This window comes from Lepisma saccharinum, chromosome 2 (assembly GCF_977018435.1).
Source record: "Lepisma saccharinum chromosome 2, izLepSacc3.1, whole genome shotgun sequence".
In the NCBI taxonomy this organism is placed as follows: Eukaryota; Metazoa; Arthropoda; class Insecta; order Zygentoma; family Lepismatidae; genus Lepisma; species Lepisma saccharinum.
This window is the reverse complement of record NC_139230.1, coordinates 127,846,067-127,871,332: the sequence shown is the minus strand read 5'-3', so window position 1 is coordinate 127,871,332 and position 25,266 is coordinate 127,846,067. Positions and strand designations below refer to the sequence as shown.

The window sequence follows — 25,266 nt, the reverse complement described above, 5'->3', positions numbered from 1 at the left end:
GGGGGGGTTGAACAATAAACCCCCCTCTAAATACGGTCGTGAGAGCCTCCCTAGTGCACTGGAACGGGAAACAAAATATGAGAGATAATTTAAAACATTTTTGATCAGGCATGTTTTTGTTGCTTACATGCCCTTGCTACATTAAAGTGGATTGTTGATTTTGTCGCAACCAGTTTTACGAAATTCTACTCTTCTTCTTTCACAGGTGTTCTCAAATCAGCAACTATGAGCAATACGCAGCAAGCGGCCGGGAACAGCTACGACACTACAAAGTGCGCAATGTGCCACGACTCTTACATAACCATGATGCGAAAGAAAAATATAATGATGGTAACTGATTGTGGCCACTACTTTTGTCATTCCTGTATGTCCATGATATTCTACAAATATACTAATTGCCCAACATGCCATAAGATGTTGAAGAAAATGAAGATACGGCCTTTGTAAAACTTATCTTCAACAAGGTAAAATTTGACTGTTTCAGGTACAAAATAAGAACCTTAAATAACATTATATTTCCAAAACTAACCTATGTTTATAATGATGTTCTCAAGCATGAAATAAACAGAATGACCTGTATACTTAAATTACTTTTTGACTACACTTTCATGCCTACTTATTCAAAAAAAATTATATAAATAAAATTAATGTTTCTAATTGCTCAAGTAATTGTATTGCAAATATTGCATTGTGTCAAATTGTGTACATTTAATATTAGCAGATACATATCAAAGATTATGCTGGAAACATGCAGATCAATATTTTTTTACGATTTGGTCGATAAATTTCTTCTCAGTTTGCAAAAAATACTGTTTAGTACAAATTATTATAAATTTACATCTAGTGTTACATTGAACTGCTCTTATAGAATTGCTTTCAAAATATAATTTCAAGTCATAGAAGCTTTGTGGGAGGATATTTTCTGTAACTTTATGCTGTTTGCAGGGTCCTGTAGTAGTTTCATGCTATACGTTTACGAGCATTTAAGCATATCTTTAAATAGGGCAATAGAAAACACATTGCGGATACAACAAATGAAACCGTAGCTACTTTATTACTTGAGGAAAAAAAGCCATTCATGTATTCAGCTCGTAACAAGTTCTAAAATATATATATCATACAATTCGAACTAGATTTAATTTTTGTTTCCTTTTCCACATACTATCACCAATTACTACCGGTGATGTTTATTTTGGTCGACACTGCTTACCTTCGAACCTGGGGATTGGCATGAACTTGGCTCTCAATCCCACTTGCTTTCATCCTCATGTCATAAGATACTTTTGATTGGATTCAAATTCTCTCACTTCAATTTCACACAAACAAAAACATACACATACACATACAGATTTATTGATCACATACACGTTATGAAGTTAGTTTCCATCATAATCAATATCCTAACACCCTTTCTTTTACATCCCCAGATTGGCCATTTTGAAATTTGCCTTACCTTGTGGGCATCGGCGTCCGGAAGGGGGGGGGCAAGGGGAGCACGCCCCCCCCCCCCCGGGAGAATAAATGTGTACCAAAAAATTATATATTTCACACATAATTTCATTTCAATCACAGTAATTAACGTTATTATAAATTCGTTGAAGAAACATGATAATTTTAGACTGAAATAGTGTTTTTTGAGAGGGCATCACTATTTTGGAAGAAAATATATGTCCTTTGACCCCCCCCCCCTGGAAAAATTACCTAGCTTGCCCCTCCCTGGAAAAAATCCTGCGAACGTCCATGTGGGGAGAAATATATAACTGTTCTTTATGAAATAAAATATTGCAAAATTAATGCCAATTCATGTGCAAATGATGTGTGAAAAAGCAGGTGTCTAAGCAATGTTATATTCAAATTCCAGCAAACTTATGTCAGAAAAAAATCAGGAATTGGTTCCTTCACTTCTGTTCTATATCATATATTTGAAGAGTACTTGTAATGAATAATATGCAACTTGGAAATGAATTCAAGAGAATACTCTATTTTAGTAAACCTCACTAACAATAACATGTGAATATTTTGAACTCCATGATGGATATCAAGTTATATTATCCTGATATAGTTGTTGCCTATTTAATTGAATTTTAAAATGAAAACACATCTAATTATCTTTCAAAATGCTACACATCGTTGTAAATAATCATCAATTAACAAAGAGGTGGGGAAGAAGATAGGAGATGAAGAGATGAAGTCCCTGTTGTTCACTGATGACTTAGTAATAGGGAAGAAGAAGTACAGAGACAGCTTGATAGTTGGAATGAGGAAATCACAAGAACAGGAATGAAAATTAATTCAGTGCAGAAAAGAGTGAGGGGCTAATAACAACAAGAAAGAGAGCCAGCAAAGAACTAAGAATAAAGATGGACACGGAAGAGTTGAGGGTAGTGGTGAGCTTCAAATCAGGGGTTTATCCAGGATTTTCCCTTGGGGGGGTTGGAAACTTTTGGAGGGATGTAAGTTTGGGAAAGCTAAGTTAAGACAGTTTTTAAAATTTTCACCCAAATTTAATTTGTTCATAGATGTTTCCAGAGATTAACCCCCCCCCCCTTTCCCTTCACGTTACATTTTAGAAGACAAAATATGTCATATGCAGGAAAAGATGGAAAACATATTTTTGTGATAATGTTAACATTTCAGTCTAACGTTTCGAATATTGGTTTCCGATTATGATCAGTACTTGATTTATTCAATCGTTAGATAAAACTCAAGAGATGACATTGAAAAACACAAAATTCAAACATATTATTACCAGAGAAATATTCGTGCAATATTTTATTAATGCATTGTATGGTTTTTGTCGTAGGTGTAACTCTCGGAGTTCATGTTTGTGAGGGGGGGTCCAATTTATCTATCAAATATTAGTGAATGGGTGCGCGCACACTTGCCTGTCTGATGTAGTAGTAATACATACAGATATAATATGACTCTTGATAAAATGAAGAAACTGCGAGCGAAGCGAGGAAGAAAATTTTTAGAACTGTTTTTATGCAAACTGATTATGCATATTATTAATTATACATAGCGACAGTATCCCACGATGTTTACTCTTCAAAATCTTACTTTGCTTGTTCAGTATCCTCTTTACCTCAGCTCATGCCCGCTGCCCCATCCTGTTCTAGCTTCTGTTAGAAAATATGCATATATATAATTTTAAGATTTCTATGTGGTGAGGGAATTCCAAATACTGCTGGTGTTTTCAAATCTCTGTTTAAACAATGATTCACAAACTGAAATAAAGTAATGAAACTTTCTATATATTTAGAGAATGCCCATGAAAACTTTAAAATATAATGGGAAGTTGGGATGCACCGAAATTGGTCAAGGAATTTCATATTGAAGTCTTATACAAAACTTTGGAGAATACCCTTGGCGTTATTGAGAGTGTATCTTTCAAATACTGAACAACAGACTCTAGGGAATTAGGAGACATGTGCCTCTTGGCCTTAAAAGAAAATAAACATGTGCAAATAAATGCATGGTATGTTAACTGCAAAGGGAAGACAAGGAATTTTTACTTCTAAATTGAGGTAATGCTTTATTTTCAATTATTTAAAAATTGAACAGCATTTCTTTCAGTTTCCAACACAAAGGGCACAATGAACCAAACGAAAATTTTTCTCTTCACAATTTCGAGCAGGCAGTGGCAAGCGCCATCATACCCCCACTGGTGCATCTATGGTCAGATGCCAATGCCAATGCCAATCCTTCATTAACAGGTTTTTTGTAAGTATCGGGACCATTGTGCCCTTGACTTACTATCATGTTCTTACAAAGTAGTGTGTATATACAACATTTCTCTTGCTATAACCTGGGTCGACTGTCGGCCGGGATTTTGACAATAGTTCATCTGTATTATTTCACTAATTTGAAATTGTTGAGTAACTTGTTATAATTTTGCATTGACAGAGGAAGGAAATAATCACTATTATTTTTCAAACCATACAATAGTTCGGTGCACTGATGAAAAGTTCTAATCACAAACTACGTTTTGCACATCACTTTAAAGACACAAAACATAAAATAACCACATAGAATAATAATAATGACAACAATATATAAGTAACAAAGAAACAACAAAATCACAATCTGTGCTTGTATAGCTGCACTATCAAGGAACTTTAATCTGCTCCATTGAAAACAGTACTTTGAAGTACTCATAAACAGGGAGTATATGTAACACATAACATAATAATACAATAGCATTTTTTGAATTTAGATTTGTTCAAAATTTCGGGGCATGGAGTGGGACATCCGGACCTGTAGTCGAGTTCCAATGCCCCGAACTGCTGGATTTGGATGCTGTTGGATCTGGCTTCAGAAGTTGTAACACAGGGCATATATAGCAGATTGAACATAATAGAGTTCAAGGTCCTCATGGATTTGTGAGATACAAGTATCTCAACTATGACCAGTAATAAGTCTAGCAATATTATTCTGTATAATCTGCAATTTCCTTATGACTGAGGGTCAGAGATGACCCCAAGCTGGTGCTTCATAAAGGAGCATGCGACATACCATCATCTTATACACATGCAAGCGAGTCGTCAGTCCCAAGGTAGGATTTCAGAAAACTGGGTACAATTGTCCAACTCGAGTTTGTGCTTTTGCTGTCACAGTTGAGATGTGTTTATGCAAATTTAGTCTTTGGTCCAAAACAACTCCTAGATATGTAGTAAAAGGATTGTCCGGTATAGAAGATCCCTGGAGTTGTAGAATCTTTGTTAGTTGTCTATGTCGACGTGTAAATAAAACTGCAGCACTCTTCAGTGAATTATACTTCATGCACCAGCGAGTAGACCAATCTTCCAACTCTAATAGTTGTTGTCTCATCCTGCCATAGCATAGTTCTTGTAAAGGGCTATTTGTAAAGATGGCAACATCATCTGCATAGGTAGCTAACATGCATCTATGAGTAGCAGGGATATCACTGGTATTTTATATACCAGAAACAAACAGAAGTGGAGATAAAACAACTCCCTGAGGGACACTAGCATGTATGATCTTAACGGTAGATCGAGCACTTAAAAATTGCACCTGAAATTGTCTCTTTTGTAAATACTGATCCAATAATTGCACCAAATAAATAGGAACTCCTAATGCCGATAGTTTCACAATTAATCAAGAATGCCAAATTTGATCAAAGGCTTTGTCTGAGTCGAGAAATACTCCTAGAGTATGTCGACTGAGATTAAAGTTTCCTGTAACCTACTCCACTACTCGGACCAGTTGCGTAGTAGTACTGTGCTGTTGACGAAATCCGAATTGATGATACGGTAGAAAGCCTTTTCATCCACCACAGCTTGTAATCGTCTGAGTAGTATATGTTCAAAGATTTTGCTAACATGGCTCAGAAGACTTATAGGTCTATAATTCTGTGGTAGAAGAATGTTTATTCCTGGTTTTGGCGAGAGGATTATTTTTGCTAGTTTCCAAATTGATGGATAATAGCCGGTAAGGAATATAGCATTGAAGACTTTTGCTAGAAAAACTAACAATTTTTTGGAGCCGTTCTTCAGTTGTAATGTAGTAATAGTATCAAAGCCAGGTGCCTTACCAGGTCGAAGAAGATTTATAACACCTTTGACCTCCTGAGGGGTTGTGAGAAGTGGATAAGCTGTGAGTGGTTCATGACGTAATTGTTCCAGTAGATGTTGAATCTCCTGGATATAATTGCCATTATGCGGTTGATCTGGTGTGTGGAATTGGTCCTCCAGATGTTTGGAGAACACTTCAGCCTTCTCCTCTGGTGTGTACACCATGCCATTTGGACCCTGGAGAGGGTAGGCAGCAGATTGTGGATTCTTTCGCAGATAATTTCTTAATAATTGCCAGAATCCACTATCCTGCATTGATATCCCAGAGAATTCGGTGTCCCAATCTGCCTGTCGCTGCCGAATAAGATATCGGCAAAATCGATCATGAAATTGATTATAGAACTGTTTTTACCGATGGTTATAAGTTTGTTGCCATTTCCGTCAGAAATATTTTTTACAGTTCAGGAGGATCATACCCTCACGGGATAGACAGCCATAGTTATTGTATAACTGAGGGGTTCTGATAGTGGAGTGAAGATAAGAAGTTTGTATACCTGCTGTAAGGTTTTGTAAAGCCGAATCAATTTCGGCTGGGATTTTTAAAGCTAAATGCAAATCAATGATAGGCACTAATTGTCGAGTGTAAGCATCCCACTCTGTTGTAACGTGATATTTTGGATGAGGAGGCTTCAATAAATTATGATGAACAATTTCAAAGAGTATTGGTTGATGGTCCGAGTCTAGATCATGAATAATATAAGGACCAGTCATAATATTTACACCTTGATTTATCAAGATATCCAACACATCTGGAAGTCCACGTCCTCATGGATAATGAGTGGGTTCTCTTGGGGCAAGAATGGGCAAGTTCAATTGTTGGACACTTTGGAGAAGAGACACTAATATTGGACACTAATATCAAGAGAGGGTACACAAACATGTTCTGTCAGCTTGTTACAACACTTTTTGTCATTTAAATGAATTCAACACAAACGTACGAAACACAACACTTCTGAACAAGTTTACTGCTTTCAAGACAATCATTGTCGCAATGGTGTGTCTACAGATTTTTAAAATTACAACTTCCCACTCAATTGATCTACAAATGAAGAACTTGGAATTTGTATTAGCTGGGTGATGTGTTTGCACTGTAACAATAGATTTCAAGGCTTCAAGGAATACATTCTCAAAAATCTACCAGGTTGCAAACAATTTTGTTGTCACCAAGAAATTTTCCAGTCATTTTCCTCTTTCTGTGCAGCTCTGAGGTTCATCCAGCGTCATATAAATGGATACCTTGGGACAACCCTGAGGGGTAAAGGTGGCCGGGTGTGATGTTTATCACATCATCCCAACTATGGCCAAGATCAGGAATATGAGGAGCTATATATCTCCACATCATTCCATGTGCCATCAAGGAATATGTGCACATGTACAGGGATACCTTCACTTTTTACCTTGTACAACATTGTAAAATATCAACAACCCAATGTGAGCTATACCAAAATGTGACATAATCATAAAACTCGAAAATTTCTACCTTAATGAAAAATGGGCAATGCTTTCATAAACTTTATTTCAAGAATGTATTGATTACAAATCATAGCTATTATTTTTCTAGAGTATGAATTCCAGAATACAGTTATCACATAATGAAAGTAAACTAAAGGATTTTTTTTTAAATGAAAAATAAAACACATCACATAAATGATGTGCTATTTTGCTGAACAACTTAAAATATTCTTTCAAGAAAATTTTTCAAAACTTCACCACATCAAATTATTTGAATATTACCAAAGTAACCCAGTATTATCTATTCTTACATGAATGTTCTTTTGTTAACTCAGTAACAAGCAAACAAACCTAACATGAAGTTACATTAACAATATTTTAAAAACTTTACTTCAAAGAATAGTATATTTATTGTACTTAAATATGAATACGTATTTGAAAAACTGAATCATCTAAACTCTAAAAACAGTATCGAAATAAAACTAAGAAAACATTTCTGCCTCTGAAAATTCAAAACCATTTAAAATAAACATTATAACATTTTATACCCTTGGTTAGATAAGAACTCAATACATTTTGTGTATTTTTTGTTGAAACAACTTATAATGCACTTTGGAGAACATTTTCACAATGGCTTCACCACTCTTAAATTGTCTGAATCTTATCCAAGTACCAGAAGATTACATATTCTTATAATGATGGGAAAGTATTTGACACAAATGTCTTTTTTCAGAGCTGAGTAATGAGCAAACAAACTTTATAGGATGTTATACTAACAATAATTAAAAAATATATACTTAAAAGAATGTGCTGATTACTAGAAATCATCCCTCACAAACTAAATTGTCTCCAGTATGAATACAGTTATCACATAGTGAAAAGAATCTACATGAAAATATCTCTATCATTTGCAATAGAAAATAAAACACTTCAAATGAGCATTGTAATATTTTATACAATTGGGAGTTATGTGTACTGCAGTATATCTGATGTATTATCTTGCTACAACAACTTAAAATAACCTTTCCAGAACATTTTCACAACTTTGCTACCTTAAAATTGGTGTAATCTTACCCAAGCAACACAGGAATATACATGCATATATAAACATTGGTAAGTATTTTACACAAATGATTTTGTTAACTTGGTAATAAGTAAACAAATCTTGTACAAAGTTACATTAACAATATTTCAAGAACTTTACTCTAAAAAATATAATTATTATACTTAACTGACAAACTTAACTGACAAACATACTTGACAAACTGAATAAGCAAGACTCTGAAAACAGTATTGCATAAAGAAACAAAACTACAAAAACAATTTTGACTTTTGAAAATTCAAACACATTTCAAATAAATATTTTGACATTTTATGCTCTTGGTTAGATAAGAACTCAGTACATTTTGTGTATTATTTTATTGAAACAAAATTATAATGCACTGTGGAGACAATTTTTATAACAGCTTCACCATGATTAAAGTGCCTGAACCTTATTTAAGTACCAGAGGATTACATATTTCATATGAATTACTTCTTCTTAACTGAGTAATGACCAACCACATGTAATGGGAATGCAGAAACAACTTAAAACTACCTTTTGAGAACAGTTTCACAACTTCACCACTTTAAATTTATTTCAATCTTTCTCAAGTAACACAGGATTATATATTCTTATAACCATTGGAAGTATTATACTTTGTTAATGTTATGTTTTGTGTTAACTAAGAAATAAGCAAACAAACCTTTCATGAATTTACATTAACATTACTTTTAAAAAGAAACTTTATTACAAAGAATATATTTATCATACATAACTATGAAAATATACTTGACAAGCTGGACAGTATTGCATAATGAAACAAAACTAAGAAAACGATTCTGTTTTTGGAAATTCAAAAACACTTCAAATAAACAACATAACATGTAATACTCGTGGTTACATAAGAACTCAACATATGTTGCACAATTTTTGGTTGAAAGAACTTAAAATGTACATTAGAGAACATTTTTCACAACAGCTTCACCACTCTTAAATTGTCTGAATCTTATCCAAGTACCACAAGATTACATATTCTTATATTGATGAGAAAGTATCTGATACAAATGGCTTTTTCTTTGTTGAGAAATAAGCAACCAAACTTTGATGATGTTATATTAACAGTATTTTGAAAACTTTACTTTTAAAGAATATAACATATGAAATACATTTTTCTGAAATAACTTAAAATGGAAAATGAGAACATTTTCAAACAACTTCAACATTATAAAAGCCTTTGAATTTATCCCAGGAACATAAGATTGCTTTTTCTTTTCTTTTTTTCCATTGAGAGCTGTTTTACACAATGTGATTTTTTTCAATGCAAACTGTGAATGTTATGTAGCAAAAAGATCCCTGATACCCAAATGGGAAAATAGAAAAAAAAATGCTATGTATATTCTTGTCTCTATGAACAGGTACGCAGTGAAATTAGATCATTTCATATCTGGCAAATGGACATTCACAAATACTATGTTTGATATTTATCAGATTTATAAATACACATCAATATCACAAAATTTTGGCAACTGCAGCCTTACTCTTAGTATTTATTTTAAGAAAATATATCACAAATCGTGGCAGTAACCTACATGATCAGAGAGGTATGAATTGCTTGTGGATTCTTGACCAACCTGAAATATAACCAGAAACAATAATTTAGAAGTGATTTCAGATCTAATACACGTGAACAATAATAAATCCACACATTAAATTTTTCATTAAGCTTCTCATATTAACAACTTTAAAAAATCACAGTATCATACAAAATAGGGAAAAAAAAAATAAGAAATTGCTATTATTAAGGAAATGGGAAAAGAAGATAGTCACATTACGAGAGACAAAGAGTCCAATCTCAATAAGTGGCCTTGCAGATTGACAGTGATGCAAAACTGGCCTCCCCAGTGGTGCAGTTCGATACCTGATAAAGACACATAGTGGTTCAGAAGTGTTGAAGTGATGAAAAGTTGCAAGTAGTTCTACATCGACAGGAAGGAACAAATGCAGAAAATATGATGACACATATTTGGATTTTGGTTTCACGTGCACTGTTGTCAAGAACGAAGAACGTCTTCAGTGTGTAATCTGCCTGAAAATGTTGGCAGCTGAGAGTATGCTTCCAAACAAGCTGAAACGTCACCTGGAAACTTGCATCCTACAAAGTGGCATATCTAATTGCAAACAGCAAGAAACCTCACACCATTGCCGAGGAGCTGGTATTGCCTGCTGCTCTTGACATGGTGTCAATTATGATTGGGGAGTCTGCTGCCAGAAAACTTTCCAGTATTCCATTGTCAAACAACACAATCAGTAGACGAATAAGTGATATGTCAGATGATATAACTGAACAACTTATCAACAAATTAAGATACAGATTTTAGTATTCAGTTAGACAAGGCAGTTGACAACAACAATGATGTCCATTCCATGTGTTATGTGCATTTCATAGAATAAGACAATAACTTTCATGAAGATCTCTTCTGTAAAGACATTAAAGGTGGCACCAAAGCAGTGTGTGGACTTGTTTCAAATCATGGACACTTTCATAACAGAAAATATTATCAATTGGTCCAGATGTGTAGGTGTTTGCACAGATGGTGCTCGTTCCATGTCTGGCCGATATGGTGGTCTCCAAGCACTCATCAGAGAGAATGCTCCTGCTGCCAGATGGACACATTGTTTCATACATAGAGAGGCATTAATATTACAGGAAGTAAGTCCTGATTTAAATCAAGTACTGGAAATTATAATATTAGTGGTGAACTACATCAAAACTCGACCACAGAAGGCCAGATTCTTTTCAAATATGTACATTGACATGGGGGCCGAGCACACTTCCCTCTCTACTATTGTAAATTTCATTGGCTTTCTCGTGGTAATGTGGTGTCCTGTGTATATGAACTGCAGAATGAAATTTTCTTGTACCTCACAGAAGAAGGACATAGTAGTGCTGAATGCTATATTAATAATGACTTCATTCTCAAGTTGGCATATTTGTGCGACATGTTTGAGAGGCTGACTTCTCTGAATGTCAGCTTCCAGGGCAGACAATCACATAATATAACTGTCCAACAAGATTGAGGCTTTCGAAAGAAAGTTACTTCTGTAGAAGAACAATATGAATTCAGGTGATTTTGAGTGTTTTCCTACATTACACAAATGTATACAAGAAAACAAGATACTATTAAGTGTGAAATTGAAATCTGTGATGTTGGAGCATCTATCTAAACTCCACGTTCAATTTGACAAATACTTTCCTCCACAAACAGATGAACAGAAGTGGGTTACAGATCCGTTTACAGCAGATCCACCATCAACCCTCACTACTGCTGAGCAGGAACAGTTAATAGACATCTGTTCAGACTCCACATTGAAAATGAAATTCTCTTCCGGGACTCTGCCACAGTTTTGGAACAGTGTGGCAAAGGAGTACCCAGAACTGAGTAAGAAAGTCATGAGAGTAATTCTCCCTTTTGCACACATCCTATCTTTGCGAGGTAGGATTTTCAGCTCTGGCGGTAATAAAATCTAGATATAGAAGCAAAATTAACATCGTAGCTGTATCAAACATTATCCCTAGATTTGATGTTTTGCGTGACGAGAAACAAGCTCACCCATCCCATTATGATGCAAGTGAAAGCCAAATAAAGAGTGAAAGACATTCATGCATTTGTTGTTGTTTGTGTTATACATAGTCACATATCACATTCAATGTCTTTGTTCTTCCAGAACATATTTCATGTATCGATCTGTCTCATTTTCAAATGTTAGTATTTAGAGAAAAAGTTAAAATTGCATAAAATACAGGATGAGATGTTTTTTTTAAAACATACTACCAAATCAAACTGAATTGGGCACATTTTTAAAAAAAATGGTACAGGGGCATTGCTCGGAAAATGTGACATATGAAGGGTAGTGCAGTATCATAAAGTTTGGGAACCTCTGCCATAAAGTATTTAATTATGACAGCGTGTCTACTGAAAGTAACTTTCTTCTTAGCTTTACTATAATTGATCTGTCGTTTGTCCCTAAACAGGGATGCTCATCCCCCCAACATCATGGATGGACTACTCAACCTCCCACCCCAAAATCACTCATCTTAATCCTCCAAAAATAGTTTAGATAAATACATAATATTTTATATTTATTTTAATACAATACCATGTTGAACTGTCCATATTTATTTTAATTGTTCACTTTTCGAAATAACGGAAAGCTAGCATATTGATTGGTTAAATGTAATAAATTAGATTATATGCATTTAAACAGTGTTTGTAAATGGAGAATAATATTTATAAAACTCACAAATTTAACACAAATTGTTACACAACTTAAAATAAAAAATTCAATCTGGGCAAACCAAATAATATGCTGCAGCCGTGTGACTGATTCAATTATTATTTGCAGCCGTGTGACCCATTCAATTATTATTTCACAAGATATTACAGAACCCTAGCTAGAAATTCCTATACCCTGTCTGAGTTATTTCTGGAGCAGGCAAACGAAAGCAAGTCTCTGCACAAGTAGTGACATCAGATGGCTCCATCAATGAACACATGAGAGGAATGAGATTGCATGGAAGGGGGAAAGTGACTGCAGTTGCCAGCCTTCGCTCTGCATACTCGATTTCCTCCCCTTCTCTTAACTCTATGCATGGCCTTGCTCCAGAGAAACCTGGGAAAGGGTCTAAGGTCAGGGCGAGAATATAACAGTTCCTCCTTCAAAGAACTCATGCCCTCTGCTTGGGGTAGAAATAATTATTTTAGTAATCCTCCATAGCAATAATTACGTGGATTTCATCTAAAGCACAAATTTCACTTCTTAAAGTAAAATTATCCTGTGACAAGAAGTTAGAAATGCGAATTTCATATTATTTATTTATCTGTTCTATTGGGTAACGTGAGTGTTACTACATGAAGTACACTTAGTACAACTATTCCAACACACAGGGAATCAATAATACAATAATATTGCTAATAGAAGTACATCATTCAAATGATGTGCCTGTTTTAAATGAGGCACTAAACCAACACTAAGCATTATATTTTAAGAAGGGTTGTTATTAATTAATATTCAGAATATCATTCATGTCTTGTAATGCAGCTACAGTATAAAACTTCACATTCACCTCAGCAACATGATAAACACACATTTCCATAAGACATTATTGCAAATGAAGTGAGCATGAACATTTTTACATACAATATTTTGCATGTTTTCAAGAATATTAATGTAATGGGGTGTCAATACTTCCTTAGGATCCCATGATATTTACTCTTTTCCAGCTTCTCTTTTTACATGTTTGGCACCTAAAACGTGTCGATACCATATTGCTAAATATAGTCCCAAAATATAATATTCAAACATTTCCCAACTACAGAACTCCGTTTACAGTCTAAGATTTAACACATTATTGAGAACTTCATATCCCCCCTTAAATATAATACTCAATCATCCCACCAAAATTTCCATGCCAGTTTTAGACTTATTGTTCATATTGAAGAGTGGATATTGCCTCCTCCAAAACAAATAATTCTCAGTTCCCAAACCAGAATTTCTTCAAGAGTCTGTGACAAGATTAATGAACAAGAATTGGACATCCCTCCTCCATTATAATACTCAAGCTCCACTAAAATAGCCACCATAATTTAAGACTTAACACTGATATTGAAGAGTTGGATAAATTGTCACCCCCCAATGTTTAATTTTCAATCCCCCCAGAATCCATGTGTCAATTTAAGGCCAAATATATAAGAGCTGGATATTGCCCCCCCCCCCCTATAATGCACATTACTTGTTATAATTCCCTTAGAAGTCTACAAATTGCTATTTATATAGTAGCAATGGCTAATTGATAACATAATTCAACTTGTGTCCAGTGCTACATTGTTCACCTTAAATTTCAATATCTGCATCCAGAAACTCCCCTTCCCCTAAATACTTTATTTTCTTCATCTAATGGATTACATGTGGTGAACTTAAGGTGTAAACATTTTACATATATTTTAGAAAAATATGTAAATGTTGAATTTTATGTGAAGGGGAAGAAATCCCCCCACCCCCAAAAATATCTTGATGGTGCAGTGTGCCCCATAATCACCTTGTATGTGCACGTCTCTTCACAGCAACATCATTGTAATTTCTTGATTGAAACTGTGTGCTATCTACATAGTTTATCTGGAGCACATTGTGTACTCGAGAATAGTCATGTGAGCAATGTGAAAAAGTACTATTGATTTATTTGGTGTCTTAAGTCCACTTTATGCACACTAAGGCTAATCCGAACTCATACTCGATCTAGTTTAAAGTAGGATCCGAACCACTGTGTGCCTCCACCAGGTATCAAACCTGGGACTCCTTGATTACAAGGTGACAATTCTATCACTGTGCCATTGGGGGAGGGGGGTGAAAAAGTACTATTAGAGCTAAATATTAAGCATGGATTTTGTTTTAGAAAAGAAACTATATATTTAGAAATTTACTTTAGAAATAGCACTATGGATTGTATCCTTATATTCATAACAACAATGTCAAATGTCATAAATGTGCAATAAATCATAAACTATTTATAGAAATATCAGATTGGTTATCAGTCATTTACAGCCGCGGTAGCTCAGTAGTTACGGCATCTGACTTCCATGCAAGAGGCTGATAAAATTCCGACCTCAGAACACCCACCCCAGGAATTGAACCCAGGATTTCCACATGGCAATCAGACACCCAACCAACTAGACCTCCATGGCTCTAATTCCATTTTGCAAAGAAATATTTTGCAGGAACTGAGAAAGCATCAACAATGGATTTTTTGATTGCCAAGAGCCCCCTAAGACTAATAATAGCACAAAACAGTGTTGTCTCTAAAAATAACTTGCTGCAATACAAGAACCGTTAATTTTCAAATACCATCTATATATAGATTCTCCACCAAAAAGTCCCAATTTTGGAGAGTCTATATATAGCTCCGCTGCAGGGAAAGGGTTAAATTGAGAAGGTTTCAGTGGGCAGGGCATGTAACATGTATTTTCATGATGAATGATAATGTGGAAAAATTATCCAAATCAAACATATAGAGTATGAAATTATAATTTAATTAACAACAATTTTGAAGAGTTTATTACCAGAATTGGTCATATAGCAAGTCTGAAGGTGCATGCAACTTCATTCACAAGTGTATGCTTCCCTGTTTCTAGCTGCTTCCTGCAAAATTCTGTTACAAAGAACAATGAATTAGGGATGGCCAAACGGATCCGGATCCGAAAAAACCGGATCCGATGGATCCGGATCCGAGAGTTTCGGATCTGGATCCGGATCTGAAAGTTCTGGATCTGGATCCGGATCCGTAAGTTCCGGATCTGAGAGTTTCGTATCTTAATCCCATTATAATATTACCACACCTTAAAAGGTATGATCTTCGATTACAAAGAAATTTCTCATTAGTTAGTCCTACAATAATTTTTTTCAAGTGTTGTTCCTAAAATACTTGCTACACATCGGCTAACACACTCGTGCACAAAAATAGTCTTACTTGTTTAACATAAAATGTCAGAGATTTTGTAAATGCCATTGAAACGAATATGTATTCATTCGAATGTATTGGAAATGGAAACACACATAAATGTGAGACATTCCATTCCAATATGAAACCTTTAACACGTAGAACAAGATAGAAATGTTATACAAAAATTATACAATTTTTCTACAGTTACAGTTTTACAAATTAAAATAAAACATTATAATGTATGCAGTGTTATATAATTACAAAGTGTAAGACTAACAAGGGAGGTTATCTAAGTGTCCCCCTCCGATTTCCATGAAACTTGGCAGGTGTATAGTGAGGCCCAAAGGAAGAAATACATATTTTTTTTTGTTTCAGCTAAAAAAACGGTTTCACGGGGCAAAACCCACTCAAATGTCAAGATGAAGACAAATTGAACTGGGGATCTGACCCCTGTGTTCCCCTCCGATTTCCATAAAACTTGGCAGGTGTGTGTATAAACGGGCCTAAAGGAAGAAATACGTTTTCTTCTTGCTTCGGCTAGAAAACTGTTTTAGGGGGCAAAACCCCTCTCAAATGTCAAGATGAGGACAAATTTAAGTGGGCATTTCACTCCTGTGTTCCCCTCCGATTTCCATGAAACTTGGCAGGTGTGTGTATAAACGGGCCCAAAGGAAGAAATATGTGTTTTTCTGTTTTGGCTAAAAAACTGTTTTAGGGGGCAACCCCCCCTCAAATGTCAAGATGAGGACAAATTTAAGTGGGCATTTCACCCCTGTGTTCCCCTCCGATTTCCATGAAACTTGGCAGGTGTATGTATAAACGGGCCCAAGGGAAGAAATATGTGTTTTTCTGTTTCGGCTAAAAAACTGTTTTAGGGGGCAACCCCCCTCAAATGTCAAGATGAGGACAAATTGAAGTAAGGATCCCCCTCCGATTTTCATGAAACTTCCCAGGTATATAGAGGGCCCCAAAGGAAGAAATACGTGTTTTTTTTTGTTTCTGCTAAAAAAATGTTTTAGGGGGCAAAACCTGCCTCAAATGTCAATATGAGGACAAATTTAATTGGGGATCATCTGACCCCTGTGTCCCCCTCCGATTCCATGAATTTTGGCAGGTGTATAGAGAGGCCCTATGCCCCCTGTTTCTTCCTATGCCATATTTACGTGCTTTCGGGGTCGGATCCCCACTTCAATTTCTCCTCATCTTGACATTTGAGGGGGGTGGTCCCCCTAAAACGGTTTTTTAGCTGAAACACAAAAACACATACTTCTTCCTTTGGGCCCCTCCATACACCTGCCAAATTTCATGGGAATCAGAGTGGCATACAGGGGTCAGATCCCCACGTCAATTTGTCTTCATTTTGACTTTTGAGGGGGGTTTTGCCCCCTAAAACAGTTTTTTTTTTAGCTGAAACACAAAAACACGTATTTCTTCCTTTGGGCCCATCCATACACCTGCCAAGTTTCATGGAAATCAGAGGGGGAGACTTAGACCTCCCTTGTAAGTGTATTGAATAATTACAAATCACGCACGCGCGCACACACTTTATATATGTGTGTATGTATGTATATTATATATATACAGGGTGGCTCAATAAGTCACTTAACACCCTCAGTACAAGGCCACTGCGGCATGGAATTTGAAATTGGCGATGACCAATCATTGCCTGGTTAAGGGGGAACCACATTGACGCCACTCACACGGTCGGTGGCCATCTTGATGTCCGCCATCTTGAATTCAACTTCAGAATTTTAAATGGGAAGGGGGTCGGTCGTATGACATCAAAATGGGCTAGAATTTCACGAGAAATGCAATGGTGAAGGTTTTTTCGACGTATCTTTAACCAGTAAAAAGTTATGACTGAATTCTTGTACCAATTAGCTCCTTTTCGAGGTGTTAGAAAAATGCCTTAAAATTTGTTTAGCGCATCGGTAATGCATCGAGATCAAAGTGACGTCTAGGGAGAGACGTTCCCATGCCATTGCACATTATTTTAATCGGATACATTCATGAAGAGCTGCTCATTATGAATGGTTGTCGCGAACAATTTACAGTGTGACGCTTCCATTGAATTAAAAGTCCTTCACAGTGACAAGGCTAATGTTTATGTTCAGAAGGAAGTTTATAAACAGAATATTCGATGCTTTTTATCTGATAACCCATTTTCGACAGATCAAAGCTGAATGGTTAATGCTGGTAAGTTAATGGTGTGACGTGCTGTGTGGAACACGATTGGTTAGTCAATTTTCCATCAACAGAACCTTAAATGCTTAGGGCTACTTGGATTTGTTAAATAAACAGTTTTTTTCATCCTTGCTTATGGAAGAAGGTACTTTTTACAGAGTTTTTTCAATAGGGAAGAACGCCAGAACACTTATGGGAACGTTATGAACCAGTTTTTGTCCAAAGTTAGTTATCAGATGACAAGGGTCACATATTCTGTTTATGAACTTCCTTCTGAACATAAACATTAGCCTTGTCACTGCGAAGGACTTTTAATTCAATGGAAGCATCACACTGTAAATTGTTCGCGACAACCATTCATAATGAGCAGCTCTTCATGGATGTATCCGATTAAAATAATGTGCAATGGCATGCGAACGTCTCTCCCTAGATGTCACTTTGATCTCGATGCATTACCGATGTGCTAAACAAATTTTAAGGCATTTTTCTAACACCTCGAAAAGGAGCTAATTGGTACAAGAATTCAGTCATAACTTTTTACTGGTTAAAGATACGTCGAAAAAACCTTCACCATTGCATTTCTCGTGAAATTCTAGCCCATTTTGATATGTCATACGACCCCCTTCCCATTTAAAATTCTGAAGTTGAATTCAAGATGGCGTACATCAAGATGGCCGCCGACCCTGCGGGTGTCGGCAATGTGGTTCCCCCTTGGCCTGATAATGATTGGTCATCACCATTTCCATGTTGCGCGCTGCAGTGGCCTTATACCGGGGGGTGTTAAGTGACTTATTGAGCCACCCTGTATGTATATGTATATATATATATATATATATATATATATATATGTGTGTGTGTGTGTGTGTGTGTGTGTGTGTGTGTGTGTGTGTGTGTGTGTGGTTGTGTGTGTGTGTGTGTGTATATTAGCAGGTAACAATGTGTTATAAACACATTCTTACTTTCCAAAGAAGCGCATGTGGGATGGCAAAATGGATCCGGATCCAAAAATTCCGGATCCGAAAGTACTGGATCCGGATCCAAAAGTACCGGATCCGGTTCTGGCCATCCCTACAATGAATACCCACATTTTTATGGTTTCTGTTTATATATGCTAATTTTTTTTTTTAAAAAGTTTTTAATCCATTAACGTCCATCATCCTCATTTGAGGACACTAGGTTTCACATTATGTTGACACTTCACCTTCTCCATTTTTGCAATCATTATTGCTCTTTCATGTTAATTAGACTAATCTTTAAAAAATATTTTTTTCTTTCATATCTTCTCTAGTATATTACATTGTCAATAATTTGAACTGAATGTGGCTTGATGGCCATTTACAACATAAAATTTATTGAATTTTAAATGCAAAACTTTAAACAAACTATGTTTACAAAGAACAATACAAAGCATTACTTACCTAGTTGTGTTTTCTATCTGACATTAGCCTATTTTTTTTATATATATAAGAGTAAATTCAAGTGTTCTCAAATGAGGATGCTGGGGGGAATGGGTATAACAAATATGTCAGAGGAAGTTTCTTTGTGTCTCTCATATCACTATTTGTTTTCAACTTTGTTCAGTCAAACTTTGCAATTTCACTGTAAGGAAGATTTTGGATCAAAGTGACAATCAACAAGTGGCAAGTGATGCATGACATGTGACCTATGACATGCAACATGCCACTCACAACAATGAGGGTTCACACCGAAGTGAAAAGTGACAGTCTGTAAGCAAACATTCACTGTGCATAGGCAAACAACTGACAGAGGTGACACAATGCACGTATTGAGAAAGTGGCTCATTCCGAGATTGCCCATTCTGAGCAACAGCGACACATGTACCTGGCGGTGATGCTTCTATTTGAAAAGTTGCATTTATTACTGAGGGTTCACTTCCAAGTAACACTTGTAGTTTGCTGCCTTGTTGTTCTTGTCTAAAAACTCCCTAATGTAGTATTACAAATAATCAACCTCCATTGTTGTGTACAGCTGAAGTAAAAATATCATTGTTTTTGTGGAAAAGAGTGTTGCCAAATTCTTGGTTTAGTAGTGAATTTCCTGTATTTCATTATGCACTAACATATCATGAGTGGAGACTCATCACATAATGCTAGATGAAATGCAGACATATTATAGTATCCTGGGTTTCAAGACAAGGTTTCAAATGAATTTTTCTCTGATATTGTGTTGTGGGCCCCACAAGGAGTTGATTGATGAGAAAGATGATTCAGACGAATATTTCAGTGAAGTAAATTATGTGCCAGGATATCTTGAGATTCATATTTCAGGCCCATTTCATGGAAAGAGAACCCAGGACTGAGTAGTTATGTAGTAGGAATTTTCCAATCATTGTCACAGAATGGTGAAAAAGTTCAGTGGAGTTAGATGCATTCCCAATATACAAATCTAACATCACGTGGTTGATTGATTGATTAATTTAATTTATTTTATTTTACTTTTCTGCCAATTTTCTCTAATTGTGAAGGCGAGGATGAGTGATGAAATTGATGAATGGACATCCATGCCCAGGCTGGAATTGGAACCCAAGACTCCTGACATCTTAGTGTGCAGTTCTAACCACTCCGCCATGGAAGTTGGCTAACAAACTAACATTGGATATGAATGAAGCAAGTTTCTGTGTGGAAGAAATTAAGATGCGTATTCTGCTGTTAACACCATGCCATGCTCAGTGGAGGGACACAATGGTTTGGATTCTGTCTGCACCATATTAAAATTTAATCAAGATAGGAGCACAAGTTTTTTATTTATAGAATTTCAGAGTGTAAAAAAAACAGCAAACTCAAGTATCCATATATTTTTAATCCAATAGTAAATCTCTCCACTTTAGGTTCCAGCTGGTGGTTCCAACCTGGCCATGGATCATGGCTGCCTCTTTAGGAGTGTCTCATCATTAATTTCATCTAATCATTATTGATCCTCATAGCTGCAATTATTTAATTATAAAAGTGACAGAAGAGTAGAGCAAATAAAGAAAATTTACAAATAATTATGAATAAAGTAACTACAATGCAGTGGCAGCTGCTTAATATATGTTCCTGTGCTATACCAAGTTATTCAATTTGCTAAAATGAAAAGAAAATCAAGAAAAAATTGCATACATAAAACACTGAAGGTGCTTCTCATATTAAGAGGCAATTATTTACAAAATAATTACAGGCTTTTCACATCTAGGATATCTAGATGGAGTGGAAACTTAATGCATTGAAATAAATCTCAACTTTGAATTTTATATCTGGGGCTTCTGGTGTAAAAAAAAGCTGACCAGATGGAAACAATCATCAAAGTCAACACCAAATTAATTGTTGTAAACTTTCCAAAACTAATTATTTAATTACTATACATTGTACTCAATGTACTTCATTTAATACCATACTTACAAGAAAGAAACTTGGGAGTGTTTGGATTTGAACCCACGATCCTTAATTCCTTGGAAAAACAGAACTCTCATGCAAGCATTTTACGAACTGCTCTATATCATCACTGGTAGCAAATGTCTTGAAACATGTTGGTGATTGCACAAGCTACCCTTTTGCTATGTGACATACACATTATCACTTCAAACTGTGGAAAATATTAATTTTTGCTCATTGAACAGTGCTTTGCAAGGCATTGTTCAATATTTTTTTGCCTAAACTATCCACAATTATGTATCTTTGTGTTCAAACTTAGTATCTCTTTCCATTAATTTTAACATGACAAATTACAAGTATTCTCTAATGTCACATACTTAATTTCCCCATTTTTTTTCTCTCTATTAACACATTCTCTGCCAGATTGGTCAAAATGGCCGAAACGGGAACACACCAATCACGCCATGTTGGTCATTACGACTAAAACATCTGGCTTGACTTTGTTGTTCCTAGCATGCCATCAGTCATGATGATGCACATAAGGTATGACCGACAATGTGTGGGGAGTCAAGCGTACATAAAAGCATTTTGGTTGTCCTATTTTTTACATGGAAAAGAAAAGCGAAATTTTCAAATTTGCAAAATAAAGTCCAATAACCACTTTGATGCACGAGGCAAAATTGGTGAAACCACCCTGGAAGAGAACATGTTACTATGTTGACTGAATATACTTTCGGACTTCACATTATAAGCAAGAATGAAAATCCTTCACCACGGTGTTTCTCGTCTAGTAAAGGGAACTCCAACAAAGTCAGCTACTCCCTGTTGTTGGTACTTTTTACAGAGTTTTTTCAATAGGGAAGAACGCCAGAACACTTATGGGAACGTTATGAACCAGTTTTTGTCCAAAGTTAGTTATCAGATGACAAGGGTCACATATTCTGTTTATGAACTTCCTTCTGAACATAAACATTAGCCTTGTCACTGCGAAGGACTTTTAATTCAATGGAAGCGTCACACTGTAAATTGTTCGCGACAACCATTCATAATGAGCAGCTCTTCATGGATGTATCCGATTAAAATAATGTGCAATGGCATGCGAACGTCTCTCCCTAGATGTCACTTTGATCTCGATGCATTACCGATGTGCTAAACAAATTTTAAGGCATTTTTCTAACACCTCGAAAAGGAGCTAATTGGTACAAGAATTCAGTCATAACTTTTTACTGGTTAAAGATACGTCGAAAAAACCTTCACCATTGCATTTCTCGTGAAATTCTAGCCCATTTTGATATGTCATACGACCCCCTTCCCATTTAAAATTCTGAAGTTGAATTCAAGATGGCGTACATCAAGATGGCCGCCGACCCTGCGGGTGTCGGCAATGTGGTTCCCCCTTGGCCTGATAATGATTGGTCATCACCATTTCCATGTTGCGCGCTGCAGTGGCCTTATACCGGGGGGTGTTAAGTGACTTATTGAGCCACCCTGTATGTATATATATATATATATATATATATATATATATATGTGTGTGTGTGTGTGTGTGTGTGTGTGTGTGTGTGTGTGTGTGTGTGTGTGTGTGTGCGTGTGGTTGTGTGTGTGTGTGTGTGTATTAGCAGGTAACAATGTGTTATAAACACATTCTTACTTTCCAAAGAAGCGCATGTGGGATGGCAAAATGGATCCGGATCCAAAAATTCCGGATCCGAAAGTACTGGATCCGGATCCAAAAGTACCGGATCCGGTTCTGGCCATCCCTACAATGAATACCCACATTTTTATGGTTTCTGTTTATATATGCTAATTTTTTTTTTTAAAAAGTTTTTAATCCATTAACGTCCATCATCCTCATTTGAGGACACTAGGTTTCACATTATGTTGACACTTCACCTTCTCCATTTTTGCAATCATTATTGCTCTTTCATGTTAATTAGACTAATCTTTAAAAAATATTTTTTTCTTTCATATCTTCTCTAGTATATTACATTGTCAATAATTTGAACTGAATGTGGCTTGATGGCCATTTACAACATAAAATTTATTGAATTTTAAATGCAAAACTTTAAACAAACTATGTTTACAAAGAACAATACAAAGCATTACTTACCTAGTTGTGTTTTCTATCTGACATTAGCCTATTTTTTTTATATATATAAGAGTAAATTCAAGTGTTCTCAAATGAGGATGCTGGGGGGAATGGGTATAACAAATATGTCAGAGGAAGTTTCTTTGTGTCTCTCATATCACTATTTTTTTTCAACTTTGTTCAGTCAAACTTTGCAATTTCACTGTAAGGAAGATTTTGGATCAAAGTGACAATCAACAAGTGGCAAGTGATGCATGACATGTGACCTATGACATGCAACATGCCACTCACAACAATGAGGGTTCACACCGAAGTGAAAAGTGACAGTCTGTAAGCAAACATTCACTGTGCATAGGCAAACAACTGACAGAGGTGACACAATGCACGTATTGAGAAAGTGGCTCATTCCGAGATTGCCCATTCTGAGCAACAGCGACACATGTACCTGGCGGTGATGCTTCTATTTGAAAAGTTGCATTTATTACTGAGGGTTCACTTCCAAGTAACACTTGTAGTTTGCTGCCTTGTTGTTCTTGTCTAAAAACTCCCTAATGTAGTATTACAAATAATCAACCTCCATTGTTGTGTACAGCTGAAGTAAAAATATCATTGTTTTTGTGGAAAAGAGTGTTGCCAAATTCTTGGTTTAGTAGTGAATTTCCTGTATTTCATTATGCACTAACATATCATGAGTGGAGACTCATCACATAATGCTAGATGAAATGCAGACATATTATAGTATCCTGGGTTTCAAGACAAGGTTTCAAATGAATTTTTCTCTGATATTGTGTTGTGGGCCCCACAAGGAGTTGATTGATGAGAAAGATGATTCAGACGAATATTTCAGTGAAGTAAATTATGTGCCAGGATATCTTGAGATTCATATTTCAGGCCCATTTCATGGAAAGAGAACCCAGGACTGAGTAGTTATGTAGTAGGAATTTTCCAATCATTGTCACAGAATGGTGAAAAAGTTCAGTGGAGTTAGATGCATTCCCAATATACAAATCTAACATCACGTGGTTGATTGATTGATTAATTTAATTTATTTTATTTTACTTTTCTGCCAATTTTCTCTAATTGTGAAGGCGAGGATGAGTGATGAAATTGATGAATGGACATCCATGCCCAGGCTGGAATTGGAACCCAAGACTCCTGACATCTTAGTGTGCAGTTCTAACCACTCCGCCATGGAAGTTGGCTAACAAACTAACATTGGATATGAATGAAGCAAGTTTCTGTGTGGAAGAAATTAAGATGCGTATTCTGCTGTTAACACCATGCCATGCTCAGTGGAGGGACACAATGGTTTGGATTCTGTCTGCACCATATTAAAATTTAATCAAGATAGGAGCACAAGTTTTTTATTTATAGAATTTCAGAGTGTAAAAAAAACAGCAAACTCAAGTATCCATATATTTTTAATCCAATAGTAAATCTCTCCACTTTAGGTTCCAGCTGGTGGTTCCAACCTGGCCATGGATCATGGCTGCCTCTTTAGGAGTGTCTCATCATTAATTTCATCTAATCATTATTGATCCTCATAGCTGCAATTATTTAATTATAAAAGTGACAGAAGAGTAGAGCAAATAAAGAAAATTTACAAATAATTATGAATAAAGTAACTACAATGCAGTGGCAGCTGCTTAATATATGTTCCTGTGCTATACCAAGTTATTCAATTTGCTAAAATGAAAAGAAAATCAAGAAAAAATTGCATACATAAAACACTGAAGGTGCTTCTCATATTAAGAGGCAATTATTTACAAAATAATTACAGGCTTTTCACATCTAGGATATCTAGATGGAGTGGAAACTTAATGCATTGAAATAAATCTCAACTTTGAATTTTATATCTGGGGCTTCTGGTGTAAAAAAAAGCTGACCAGATGGAAACAATCATCAAAGTCAACACCAAATTAATTGTTGTAAACTTTCCAAAACTAATTATTTAATTACTATACATTGTACTCAATGTACTTCATTTAATACCATACTTACAAGAAAGAAACTTGGGAGTGTTTGGATTTGAACCCACG

General features: G+C 35.7%; 1 protein-coding gene across 2 annotated transcripts in view; it reads right to left on the bottom strand.

The window, feature by feature from the left end:
* Nucleotides 1-8,428: 8,428 nt before the first annotated feature.
* LOC145984493 (histone-lysine N-methyltransferase NSD2-like) overlaps nt 8,429-25,266 on the bottom strand; it is a 514,670-nt gene continuing 497,832 nt past the window's right edge. For both annotated transcript variants that reach the window (XM_083118148.1, XM_083118150.1), the window contains exon 16: nt 8,429-9,719. The gene's annotated coding sequence lies outside the window, so the exon portion shown is untranslated. The remainder of the gene's footprint in view (nt 9,720-25,266) is intronic.